The sequence below is a fragment of the Myotis yumanensis genome, unplaced genomic scaffold (assembly GCF_028538775.1).
Source record: "Myotis yumanensis isolate MYYU_CA2020_CCGP unplaced genomic scaffold, mMyoYum1.0.hap1 SCAF_14, whole genome shotgun sequence".
Taxonomy (NCBI): domain Eukaryota; kingdom Metazoa; phylum Chordata; class Mammalia; order Chiroptera; family Vespertilionidae; genus Myotis; species Myotis yumanensis.
Genome location: NW_027223765.1, coordinates 17,946,430 through 17,958,794, shown reverse-complemented (window position 1 = coordinate 17,958,794; position 12,365 = coordinate 17,946,430). Strand labels below are relative to the sequence as shown.

Below are 12,365 nucleotides of genomic sequence, written 5' to 3'. Positions count from 1 at the left end.
TTATTTTATATCCTATTTTTAGAAAATGTTTGCCAACTCCTAGGCTAAGGATTACTTTGAGATGATCTAACTTATAAACTCCTATCATTTTATGACTAAAGAAATGAAAACTCAGATAAGTCAAGAAACTTGTCCAAAATATTTTTATCCTTAAGTAGGTAGTATTTACATATCACTCTCATTCATTCATTCCCTCATATTCTCCACCATCTCTAATTTTGATCATTAAAGAAATAAAATTCCTATCTGTTTGAAAATCAACGAAATACTAAATAATCTCAACATCACAATGTTAATTCAATGTAGTCATGTAGAATATATTTCCATCTGACACAGAAACTGTAGGCATGTACATACAATAGCAGAGAACCCTTGAGTAATATTCAGCTACAAATAGGCTGTGAGATGGTCTTTAAGCTTCACTTGAAAACATTTTAAAGAGGATCTATCATGCAATCTTCTTTCAAATTAAACTTGAAATCTCCCTAAGTGCAGATCTGGCTTGCTAAGAAGATTCATTATTAGAATTAGATTAGAAAAAATTTGCCACATCTTGGAGAAAGTAAAATATGCTCCCTAAGTGCAGACCTCGCTTGCTAAGATTATCAGGGTTAAATTAGAAAAATTCTGCCCCATCTTGGAGAAAGTGAAATCTGTTCCCAAAGACTTCACAACAACATTTAACTGCTTCAATTCCAGCAGCCATCATCTCTCAATAGATTATTTTAAGAGTCTCATCATTTCCAGTTTCTCTCCCACACAAGATCTGTCCCAAAGAACTCTTCTAAAATTAAAATCTGATTCCTGAACACTCGGTCTGGTCTCTTCATGCTATCAAGACAAAGTCCATCTTCCTTATTGTGGTCTGGAAAGTCTTCATCATGGGATTCCTACCAGGTCTAATACCCTCATTTATTGTCCTTTTCACATCAGTCAGACACTCGGGCTCCTTGCAATTCTTGGGGTCCTTGCTATTCCCAGACACTTCATACTTTAACCGTACTTTGTACATTTATATATGGTGTTCTTACTGCCTAGAACTCTCCCCATTCCCAACTATTGGTTCTCACTGCACATTGTACTTACTCCATCATAGAACTTATCAATATTGTAATTGCTTGTTGAAGTATTAATTCTACCACCAGGAGAAATAGCTAATGTTTGGGAATACTTAACTGTGGGTCAAGTGCTACATGATTTCATTTACCCTTCACATTTTATAGATGAGGAAACTGAGCACATACAATAAAGCCAGGTGAAGCCAGAATATGAACCCACACATTCCCACTCCACAGTCCTGGTCCTTAACTCTACACCCAGTGGTTTTCAATGGGGGTGAATCTGTTTCCTAGGAGACACTTAGCAGTATCTGGAGACATTTTTGAATGTTGCAACTGGAGTGTGGGGCAGCAACTGGCATCTACTGGGTAGAGGCCAGCGATGATACTAAACATCCTACACAACACAGGACAGCCCTCCACTGCAAATAATTATTTGGCTCAAATGCCAATATTTCAGAGGCTGAGAAACACTTTCCTACACTAAATCAATTCCTGTACGTTGTCCCAGGATACCAGGGCACCTACCCTAGAGCTTGGCATCCAGTAGATGCCTGATGCATATACGATGCATGGATGGATAGATAAATGATAAATGGATGGATGAATTGAAAGATGGGAAGAAGGTTGGAGGGAGCAATAGATGGATAGACAAACTTCAGAAGAAGAAAAAGGTTTGAAGGCTCAGTTTTTGTGGCAACTTCAATAAAGATAAATCTGATCACATATTCTTAATTAACAGTAAATGAATGCATATAGAGTACATTCTAGATGCTGCCTTCACCTTAGCAACAGCTTACATTTACAAACCTATAGAACATGAGATCAAATTAAAAAGCCAATTTAATTTTTTTTCCAAGAGGCCTCAGAGGGACAAGATATTTTTCAAATCCCTTACAGGATAAATTGAGATGTTCATCACCTGCATAGACCATCAACAGTTAAATTGTTTTTAAAAAGGCTTTTTTTAGATAAGGTTCTCCTAGTTTCTTTTTAAAAAATAAAAGACAAATAATACAAGACTATATACAATCTGCTATTTTCCCCTATTGTAGCTACCATTCAAATATAAGCACATTATTCTAGATCTCCAGATGGTGGAAGTGGTGCAGAAATTACAGTGAAGCTTAGGTGAAATTCAAAAAAGTAAATAAAAACACATATAACAGAAATTAACCATTTTCTGGCTTATGTAAATGAATACCTCTTAACATCAAAAATAAAGTCAAGAAAAGATATGTTTTATGATTATAATATACTAGAGGCCTGGTGCAGAAATTTGTGCACAGGCCCGCCCCAATCTGCCCACCCCCTGCTGGAACTCCAAGTTGAGGGGACAATTTGCATATCAGCCTTTTATTATATAGGAGATTAAAAGTAACCACAATTTAGCATTATTTTTACATCGTCCCCAAAACACGTCAACAATGGCAGCATTAATCAGTGTTGTATACAAATTGACAGGTTGGGTATTTGTTGTTTTTTTTTGTGGAAAAAGCAAAAAATCTTCTGCTTTGGGACTAGAAACTGCCCCTTTGAGTTATCACTTATTCTGAAAGGTAGTCAGAGGTAAAAACAAATGAGACTAGTTTTTAAAGTGTAACACTATAGACTGTCCCTCACAACCTCTTGTATTAACCTTTAGCTTTACACACACAGAGAGAGAGGCCCACACATGTACATGCATGCACACACACACAAAGTTTTTTTTAAACTTTTTAATTTTTATTTATTTATTTAATCTATTTAATCTTCACCCAAGGATGTGTTTTCATGAGAGAGAGAGAGAGAGAGAGAGAGGGAGAGGGAGAGTGAGAGGGAGAAGGAGAGAGAGATAGGGAGGGAGGGAGGGAGGGAGAGAGAGAGAGAGAGAGAGATTTGAGAGAAAGAGGAGGGAAGATGGGAAGAGAGACACACACTGAGAAACATTAATGTGAGAGATACGCCAATCGGTTGCCTCCTATACGAGCCCCAAGTGAGGACTGAACTTGCAACCTGTTGGTGTACAGGACAATGCTTTAACCAACTGAACCACCTGGCTAGGGCCACAAATAAATATTTTGCTACCTACTTTCCATCTTGGATATTTATAACACACACTAGAATAAAAATAGGCTCTGAAAACTCCCACACTATGTACTTAAACTCGGGATTTCTCAAATATAATTGGCCACAGGGTATCATAAGTAAATAGTAAAATAAGTAAAAAGTAAAATAAGATGAGGATCTGCCACAATACTCAGGATTATAAAGGACTAAAAGTGATGACAACCTTTGTGGCATGGGACACCAGCGTGACTATGGAATTTTCCCTGTGATTTGGAAGCTGGACATGGGAACCACAGCCAAAGCCCAGAGACACGCAGTGCCTTTTTCACTCTCTGTGAGAACATGGCACACACCTGTCACAGAGGCAGATTCTGCATGTATGGTCGTGCAAGTAGGCGAGACTTTTAAGCTTGTGGAAGAGAAATATGAAAAACTGACCCCAAACCCAGGAACGGCATGATTGTTATCAACATTTTTTTTTGAGCACCCATTCTGTGCAACCATTATTGGAATCTGGGAAAACAGTATTCTAAGAGAAACAAAAAGAGAGGAAATGTATATTTGAGCCATCCTGAGAATTACAGAACAATATCTGCCACAAGAATCAGCATACTCAATGGGTTCCTGAATGTCATAACCATACATTATGCCACTAAGACCATGACTATCTTTTCACTCTTCTCATCTCAAACATTCCTGAGCCACCAGAGGAGTCACACAAGTATGTTTCCCAAATTAAGAAGCCATCCCTGCTGTTAATGTGCATTCCTTTGTCCAAGCTTTTACTTTAATCAGCTTATCACTCATGACTTTCTGAAAAAATCTCTAAATTCTTGATCACAAAAGAGGAGCCATAATCCTTAAAGGCTGTCTTTTGGGATGAGGAAGTTGAATGAATAACTTAATTCAGATCAATCCTTTCCTAACTGCTATGTGTGCCCCATATGAGCAAGTACATACATGTATATGTAATTATAAATACTGTTATATTATAATGTTATAGGCACATTACACATTATTAGCATATACATATATCATAATATACATATGATTGTATATGTTATATGTACATATGTGTCTGTACAGTGTAAAGGCTATACTATGCTTCCTGGGACAAAGAGTCAAGGTTCTGGGTCCTAATTCCAGACTCTCCGGAGTTGCCATTTGGAAAAATTATCCAAATTCACAATGGAGCTCAGTTTCTTGGTCAATAAAAATAGTGCTGCACAAGAGCTGCCAGTCCATAAAGTCTCCAAAGTCCCTTGAAATTAAGGCAGTATGGACAAACCAACATTAGCATTGGACCTAGATCACTATTCTAGCTGTCAGTTGGCCAGATTCCTTAGAGGAGGGTATGGAAATACACTACTTGTGACTCAGTGATTTGGATAGTCTCCCTCCCCCCGTACTTACTTAAATGTCACTTGACTAATAAGTTAGGGAACTTAAAGTGGAGAGTGAATATCCTTAATCAGAGACTTAGTGGCCTAAACATATTTAATCCCCACACCATGTGGATACCAAGAGAATCTTGGGCAAATCCCACTGCAATTTACACTAATACACACGGGCTCCTGAAACTATAAACAATCACTTCCTCAGACCAAAATAACTTTCTTTCATCTAGGGGGCCATATAAGAGATCCCAATAAGCAGATCCATTCTATCACAGTGTAGACCGTTTCAGAATCTCTTTGTATTAATATATGCACATTGTCTCAAAGGTCACTGGGCTCGATGCTGAGCTACAAAATGACTAGCAAGGTCAGGCACATAGTAGGTACACAGATTTGTGTAGGCTGAATGAGGAATCAAATCCAGTAATCAAAATGACTTTAAGTAAAGCAAGGAGTTAACTTGCCACCCATTACTCAACCACCTCAGACACTAGACTAAGCCCTTGAAGCAAAATAGCTGGGATATGATGCAATCTAGGCAGCAAACATTCATTTTGGGCAAAATCAAGTTAGAAGATGATACTTAATTTCAAAATCAGAAGAGAAAGAGAGGCACCACCCCTTCTCATCCTAGATTGATTCTTTGAACAAGTGTTTCCCTGAGTCATGTGTGAAACACTTTGCTAGGTGCCGGGAGTCAAGGATGAATAACCCATAGCCCCTCATCACAATGTCTGTGGGGAGACAGAAATGGACACTAAAAACAAGCTGCTGTACAGGAACACAGGAGCTAGCTAGACAGAGTAAAACACGAAGCACCAAGGCCATCTGTTCAGAGAGGTTGTGGTCATAGGTGTCATTTTCAAGTACCTGGCTGTCCTGTCCTCTCAGATTGCTTTAGTGAAAAGCTTGGCCGTGACACTGGATATTTGAGAAAGTCAGCCTAAAGAACATGTCAACCATTCATTCCTCTAGGTTTTCTGAGCTCTATTTCTGCCTTGGGGACAATCTTCAGGATCTCCACTGCTGGACCATGGTTTAGCTTATCTCCAAAGATAAACTCCCACTGGGTTACTTTACATCATTCTGCTTTCTGCATATTTTTTCTCTCTAGGGTTGGTGAAAAACGTGATCATATAAAATCTTTACTTCATTTTCTGGAGAACTGAAGTTCAAGTATTGGCCATTATATGATTTGATATTTCATAGGAGTATATACTAGTAGTCAGGCACTAGAGTAAGCACTCTGCCAATGTTATCTGAGATACCCTTATAACTTTAATGGGTACTCCAGTTCTCTTTTTTTTTTCTCTCTGAACTTGGCTACTGAGAAGCTCAGAGCTAAATTAAATACTCAAAAGCAATAAGCACTTAATATTTCAGTTTATCTTTTGTCCCCTACCATTTTTACCAGTTTCATCATTTTGTAGACCTTTTACATTTACTCAGACACGTTTCTGAGAGTTGATACTCTATAAAGAAAAACAAATTTCCATAAGCATTTATTGTAACTTCCTTTTAATCTCAATTGTCAAAAAAGTTCCCACGACTAGCTAATTTGAAGATAACCCCTTGGGTACCAGTCAACTTGCAAACTCAGATAATGCAATATTTCCCATAATCATCTGGTTCAAAATCTTCTTATGGAAGTGGGCAAAGGGGGCAAAGGGAGAGGGTACAGAGTAACCACCAGGTTATTTCCAATCTACTTCCACGGGCTATTTCTATCTCACGTAGGATCCTGACAGTCTCATCTGCCCTTTCCCCAACCACCACTTTTGTTGATCAGCTAGAGATACTGCTAGAACCTGCTGAGTGAGAAGGCATAGCGATCACCCAGTGATGTCTATTTCCTGGAATTTAACTCTTAGCACTGACAATACCTCAGGAATGCATAAAAATTCTGCTGCAACCCAGCATGTTGAAGGTCAAAGTCTTCAGGGACCTAGGTAAGGCAAACTGTTGCTGAGGAATTCCATGTACTCAAGGCAAATGCCCCCAAGAAAACCTCTCAGAAATAACTCTGTATCATCACTAACCTAAATGGGGCTAGCTTTCATCTTAAAAGAGAGAGAGAGAGAGACACAAAGATTGACCCATATATACATGGCACACACATATACAGGCACAGATCTTGGCCTACCCAATTGGTACCCATTTAGGATGCTTAGTCAGGTATTTTGGTGAACACAATGTTTGGGTGCAACTACTCCTTTATTCAACAAAGATTTACTCAGCACCTACTGTGTGCCAAGCACGGTTCAAGATGTTGGAGGATCAAGAGTGAATGAAGCAGTCAAGATACTTTTGCTCATGGACTGTATTCTAGACACAGGAGATAGGTAATCAATAAAATGAACCAATTGAAATGAACATTTCAGATTGCAAATAAAACCAAGGATGGGGGTGGGAGGAGAGAAACAAAACCCAGTGTCTCAGAAGGAATGAGGGATGGCCTTTACTCAAGTGGTCAGGGAAAGGCTTTTTAAGAAGGTGACACATAATCTTACACTAGGATGACAAAAAGGAGCTAAACAAACCAACCACCTTTACTCTGGTTTCCATCACAAAGATGAGCTTACTAAAAAAGAAATGTGCAATCCCATGTGTGGCTCCACACACCTGTGCTTCAAATAATTGCATCCCCCCCCCCACCCAAATACACAGAACAAAACAAAACAGAACAGAAAAGGAAAGGAATCCACAACTTTCTTAAGGAAACTTTAAGAAATAACCTTTTCTCAAAGATATAGATTAAAATTTATTTTAATAGCAGAATTTACTACAAAGAATTTCTAGGGGAGAAATGGAATGTTTATTACTCTTGGAAAGTCAGTTATTTTATAAAACAAATATTTCAATGTCAATAAAATTATGCCTTTGAATTGTAATGCCAACAGGAATTGCTTCATAAAATATAGTTCTGTGGCTAGATTCAGTATCATTTGCTTCCACTTGCTGGAAAAGAAAAGCAAATCATATTTACTAGCAGATGGTCCTCCTTCTAATATATAACAAAACTTTGAAATTCATGAAAATAGAATTCTGATAGTATCTATTTAACAATCACAAATAATAAATGGTTGTTCACCCATGCCTTCCCATATAATACCCCAAATAAATCACTTAGTATTGAATTTCTGTTAGAGTCAATTAAAACACTTAGCCAAAACTAAAAACATCCATTACTCAAAAATACTTTTCATCAAAACACCGTTTTTTAAGAGAAAAATGTTTCCTAGTCCCTGACTTGTTTCAGAATAAGAGAGGTAAACAAGTGAATGAGGGAGCAGTCACGGTGAATAGTCAGAATGAATCATGGAATATTTTGACTAAAAGGCAAGTTTTACTTTGTAATCCAATGCATGCTATATATTTTTACAATATAAATAAGGATACTCAACTAATAGAAGGCACAGTAATGTAAAGATATTGCCCAAGGTCTACATTACCCAATACACCTGTTCCTGCTGTGCTTTAGGTGTTTGAACTTCAAAACAGGTCTTTAAAACAATCTCACTAGCACCTGAGACCAGTAACCTGCTAAGAGGTAGGCTGTTTCAATGTCTGTTTGTTTGTTTACTGATTAGGGGGTCCTGTTTGAATCTTCATGAATCCTAAATCTGTGCGGAGAGGGGGGAGAATGAAGAATCTGAACTTATCTGTGCAGATAAATTCTTTTCTTTGACTCACTTTACAAATTGTTATGCTTCTAGACCCTTTACTGTTTCCCACTTGGGGAAAATTAGACATTTAAAATTAATAACTAAAAACTCACCCCATGCTCCCTCTCCCCAACAAATCAGAGGCTTAAGACTTAGCACTAATAATAACCCTCCCATGGTCATTGGGAAATCCTTTTCCAAAGTGATCACAGCAGCTAAGGACAGAATCCACGAGGAGTAAAAAAATACTCCCCCCAAATGAGTCCTTCTCTGGCGGGGGGGCGCGAGGGGGGCACACAGCTGGCACAACTCCTGGTATCAGAACCCACTTCGGGCCACTCAGACAGAGATGCTGCGTCAAGAGAAGCGAGGCAAAGAAGTGCGACTCGGGAGCCTGGCGAGATCGCCGCGGACTCGCAGAGGAGGCGGGGAGACGCCAAGTAGCCAGGCACCGGTGACAGCGCACGCCAATATTCAGGATTCTTCTCCTTTCCAAACCCGGCAGTTCCCGGGCAGGAGCAAAAGGGGGGATGGGGGACCCACAGTCCCTTTAAACCGCACCCCCCCTCCCCCGTGTCTGCCAACCTTTTCCGAATTCCCGTGTCACAGAACTTCCTCATCATGGAAACTTCCACTCGGTTCGGCGCCGAGGATGCCAAACTCCATTTCACAAGGAGCCTGTCAACAGCCGGGTTGGGGTTTGAGACACGGAGCCGCTGCGATGGGAGCGGGCACTCAGCTCTGCCACGGCCCACGCCGTGGCTCCGGGAGCGCCGCTGCGCGCTGCCCCGGCGCCAGAGGGCACATCCTCCCAGCCCCGGGGCGCAGAAACCCCGCGGAGGCAGGTAACAGGGCGGCTCACCGACACCCCCTCCCACCCACGCCCGCCCGCCCGCGCGCGCTCAGCTGGCCGGCCGCACCCCTTCAGTGTCCCGCGACACCCCGGTCACCATCCTGCCCACCCTTCTGGACATTTGGAACTGTCGCCCCTCCCCCCCGCCCCCCGACACCCCCCTCACCCCGGCCTCCGCGCGCGGTCCTCTCGCCAAATTGCCGGTGTCCTGGAGCCGCTCGGGTGGCGCGCCCCTGCCCGGGGAAGGCGGCGGCGGGCGCTCGCCCCGAGCCCGGGGAGCAGAAGGTCTCCTCGCCCAGCGCACTCACATTATTCATGCAAAGTTCATCCCCGCCGCGTCACGGCCGCCCGCCCGAGGATGTGCGCCTTCCTTGGCCCAGCCCCGCAGTCTCCACCCTCCTCCGCCCCCTCCTGCGGGCGGCGGGGTCCCCGCGAGCGCCGGCGACGGGACGTCGCGCGAGTCCAGAAAAATGTCAACTCCTGGGGCGCAGAGGGGCGGCCGCCGCAGGGCCCCGCCGGCCCCCCGCTCCCCGGCCACCCCACTTTTATAGGCGGAGGCAGCGAGTGTGGCCCGGCCGCCGGAGTCCCCGCCTCCCGCGGCCCCCCGCGCGCCCGGCCTGCCCCGGCCCGCGCCCCGGCGCTGCCTGCCTCCGAGCCCGGGGCGCACGCTCCGCGCCGCGTCTGCGAACCGGTGACCTGGTTTCCCCTCCAGCCCTCCCGGCGCTCGGCTCCGCGGCGGCGACAGCCCGGAGCCGGCCAAGCGGGCTCCGCCAGGGGCGTAGCGAGGAAATGGCCTCCCGGCCGCAGGTCTCGCCGCCGCCGCCGCCTCCCGCCCGGCTGTCGGACGCGTCGGCCGCTCCGGGCTCGCGTCCCCCGACCCCGGTCCCCTGCGTGCACGCCACCCCGGCTGGCCGCCTCCACACCTGCCTCCCCAGGTTCGGCCGCTCCCCCGCCTCCCAGCCCCGCTGGTGCCTCCCACCCGGGGTGCCCTGGTCCGGATGGCGATGTCGCCCCGGTGGGTTTTGGTGGCCGCGCGCTCACCCACCCGGCTGTGTGAGCACGGACGTTCGGGTTTGGGCGTCATTCCTCCAGTAGGCAAAGTGGAAGGAATGGGGAACGAGTGACCGGGGGCGGGGAGGAGGTGACTTCCAGAAGTACGGCTTGATTTTGCCTGCCGGGCCGCGCTCCTCCCTTTTTTTTTTTTCTCCAACTTGTGGCGCTGGCCGGGTAGACACGGCGCACTCGCTCCTCGCGGGGCCTCCCACCCTGCGCGGCGTCTGGTGTTCTCTTACCCTAGCCACCTCGGGAATGGAAGTTTGCAGAAGACCTGGCTTGCCCTGGAGGGAGACACTCCTTCCCAGCTCTGGGCATATCCTGGGAGATGTGTGCCGGGGTTGAGACACTCCACAGGTTCCAGAGGGCCGCCCTGTTCATGTGTCTTTGCCCTGGATATGTACAAAGAAAGCCGGAAGACAAAACTAATGTCTACTCGAAAAATTCTGCCCAGGCAAATAGGAATTTCTAAGCCCCCGCTCCCTCTCCCCCGAGTCCTGAAGGCCAAGGATTCAGATTGGGAGAAAATGAAGCAGTAGGAATACTGAGTCCCCCAAAGCGAAACGGTAGTGGTTCAGAAGCTACACAGTTGCAACAAAACTATTTAGACGACAGGGTATAATTATTTTCTTGTAGGTAATATTAAAATAATTCCGACTTCATGAGTCATTATACATGTGTATAATAAATGTGAGAGAGCTAGGACGATTTGTATGAAACCTCAACTGCCTGAACAATGTATAGATCATTTTTTAGAGACTTTTCTGGATTGCCAGACAGTGGCGTGGGTTTTATTCCAGCTTTTGGGAAGCATCTCACGGAAAGGGGGCGAGAAGCCACCACCCCTGCAGACAGCATTAACTACCACTGTCAGGAAATTAGAAACTGTTCCAAGCGTCTGATGTAGAGAGTTTCAGGGAGCTTCCCCAGGCGAGTGGAAGACCACAAGGCTCTCTGGCCAGAGGAGGGACCTCTCCCTTGAAACTCCAGGGATCCTATTTCCCCTCCGTCCTTGGGGATACATCCGTGTTTTCTTCTTTACTCGTAATAAGGCTGCGCCATAGGACTTGCAGGTTTGTGGCTGGTGAGTTGTTCTTTGCGGGGAAGTTCCCTAGCTTTGCGCCCGGCTGCCCCGGGATGTTTTGGTTCCTTTGGAGGAAAGCTTATTGGAATCTCACCATTTGTTCCAAACAGGGGGCCCCCTGGTGGCTAACTGTGAGGGAAAACGTTGGCCACTGAAGAAAACAGCCTGGCCCTGATAGGCCACAACAGTTGACTGGTCATGGCAGGGGCCCAAGAGTGGGTAAACAAGTTTTGTAATAAGGCCAGACGGTGGAGGTGCTGGTGGTGGTGTGTGTAGATAAGGGTGATGTCAATCTTCCATCAGAAAGGTGCACGATTGGCCTTAAAGACTGCTGGAACTTTTTATTTTTTTCTCTTCTTGAGTATAACTTGGACCTAAATTCCTTCTTAAGTAGGAAATGCGGTACAGAGAATGAAGTATAACAAACACTGTTGCTTCCCGTTGTTCAAACGGCTTTGCCTTTCTGATCTCATTTTGCCTGGAAACTTCTGAAGTACAGAGTAAATTAAAACATTAAATAAATAATGTGGCATGACTCAAACAATTCATGCGGCTGTGATTGTAATAATGTTTTAGAACAATGGGGAGGACAATTTTAATGCGACGTTATTGAAACAACATGAACTGCTAGGATTCCATTTGAACGGCCCCTCGAAGGCAGTCTCACAGGCTGCATGATGGTAAAGAATGGTTACCAATAGAGCATGCATCCCCCCCACCCCCCGCCCCCCGCCCCCGATTTTACACTAATGGGGACAATGAAGGAGAATTTTAAGGGGACCTGATTGAGGGCAGTCCTAATCCTGTAGATTTCAGAAGACATAACCAAGCTGTTTTCATGACCCATGAGCACATTTCACCATAGCTGTCCATCTTCATTGCCAGGATCTGTACATTTCAAGCTAATGAATCGGTTCAAGAGATTCATATACTCATTCATTCATTCAACAATAACTGGGTTAGAAGAAGAATAAAACATAGGATCCAAAAGGGCTGGGATTAGACTGAAGTGAATGAGACCAGCGCAGGGTCCGAACCAGTCTTTATTTAAAAATTTGATATATTGTTCATCGGGGACAATGGTTGCAATAATTTTGATTTTAAAATACTGTATTAAAATATAATTTCTCTTGATTACTGAGATTTTGGACATCCCCTTGAATTTTACATCCAAGCCCTCACTTGCCTTACCCTAGTCCCCACTCG

The 12,365-nt window shown here is 44.3% G+C and overlaps 1 protein-coding gene across 8 annotated transcripts in view; it reads right to left on the bottom strand.

Moving 5' to 3' along the window:
* The window catches only part of THRB (thyroid hormone receptor beta), a 284,536-nt gene extending 274,201 nt beyond the window's left edge, over positions 1 to 10,335 (bottom strand). For 3 of the 8 annotated variants that reach the window (XM_070433316.1, XM_070433313.1, XM_070433320.1), the window contains exon 1: positions 9,189 to 9,400. The gene's annotated coding sequence lies outside the window, so the exon portion shown is untranslated. Of the gene's footprint in view, positions 1 to 8,754; positions 8,848 to 9,188; positions 9,401 to 10,067; positions 10,158 to 10,314 lie in introns of those variants that run through there. The other 5 variants (XM_070433319.1, XM_070433314.1, XM_070433317.1 and 2 more) reach the window with 5 other exon arrangements.
* Positions 10,336 to 12,365: the final 2,030 nt, after the last annotated feature.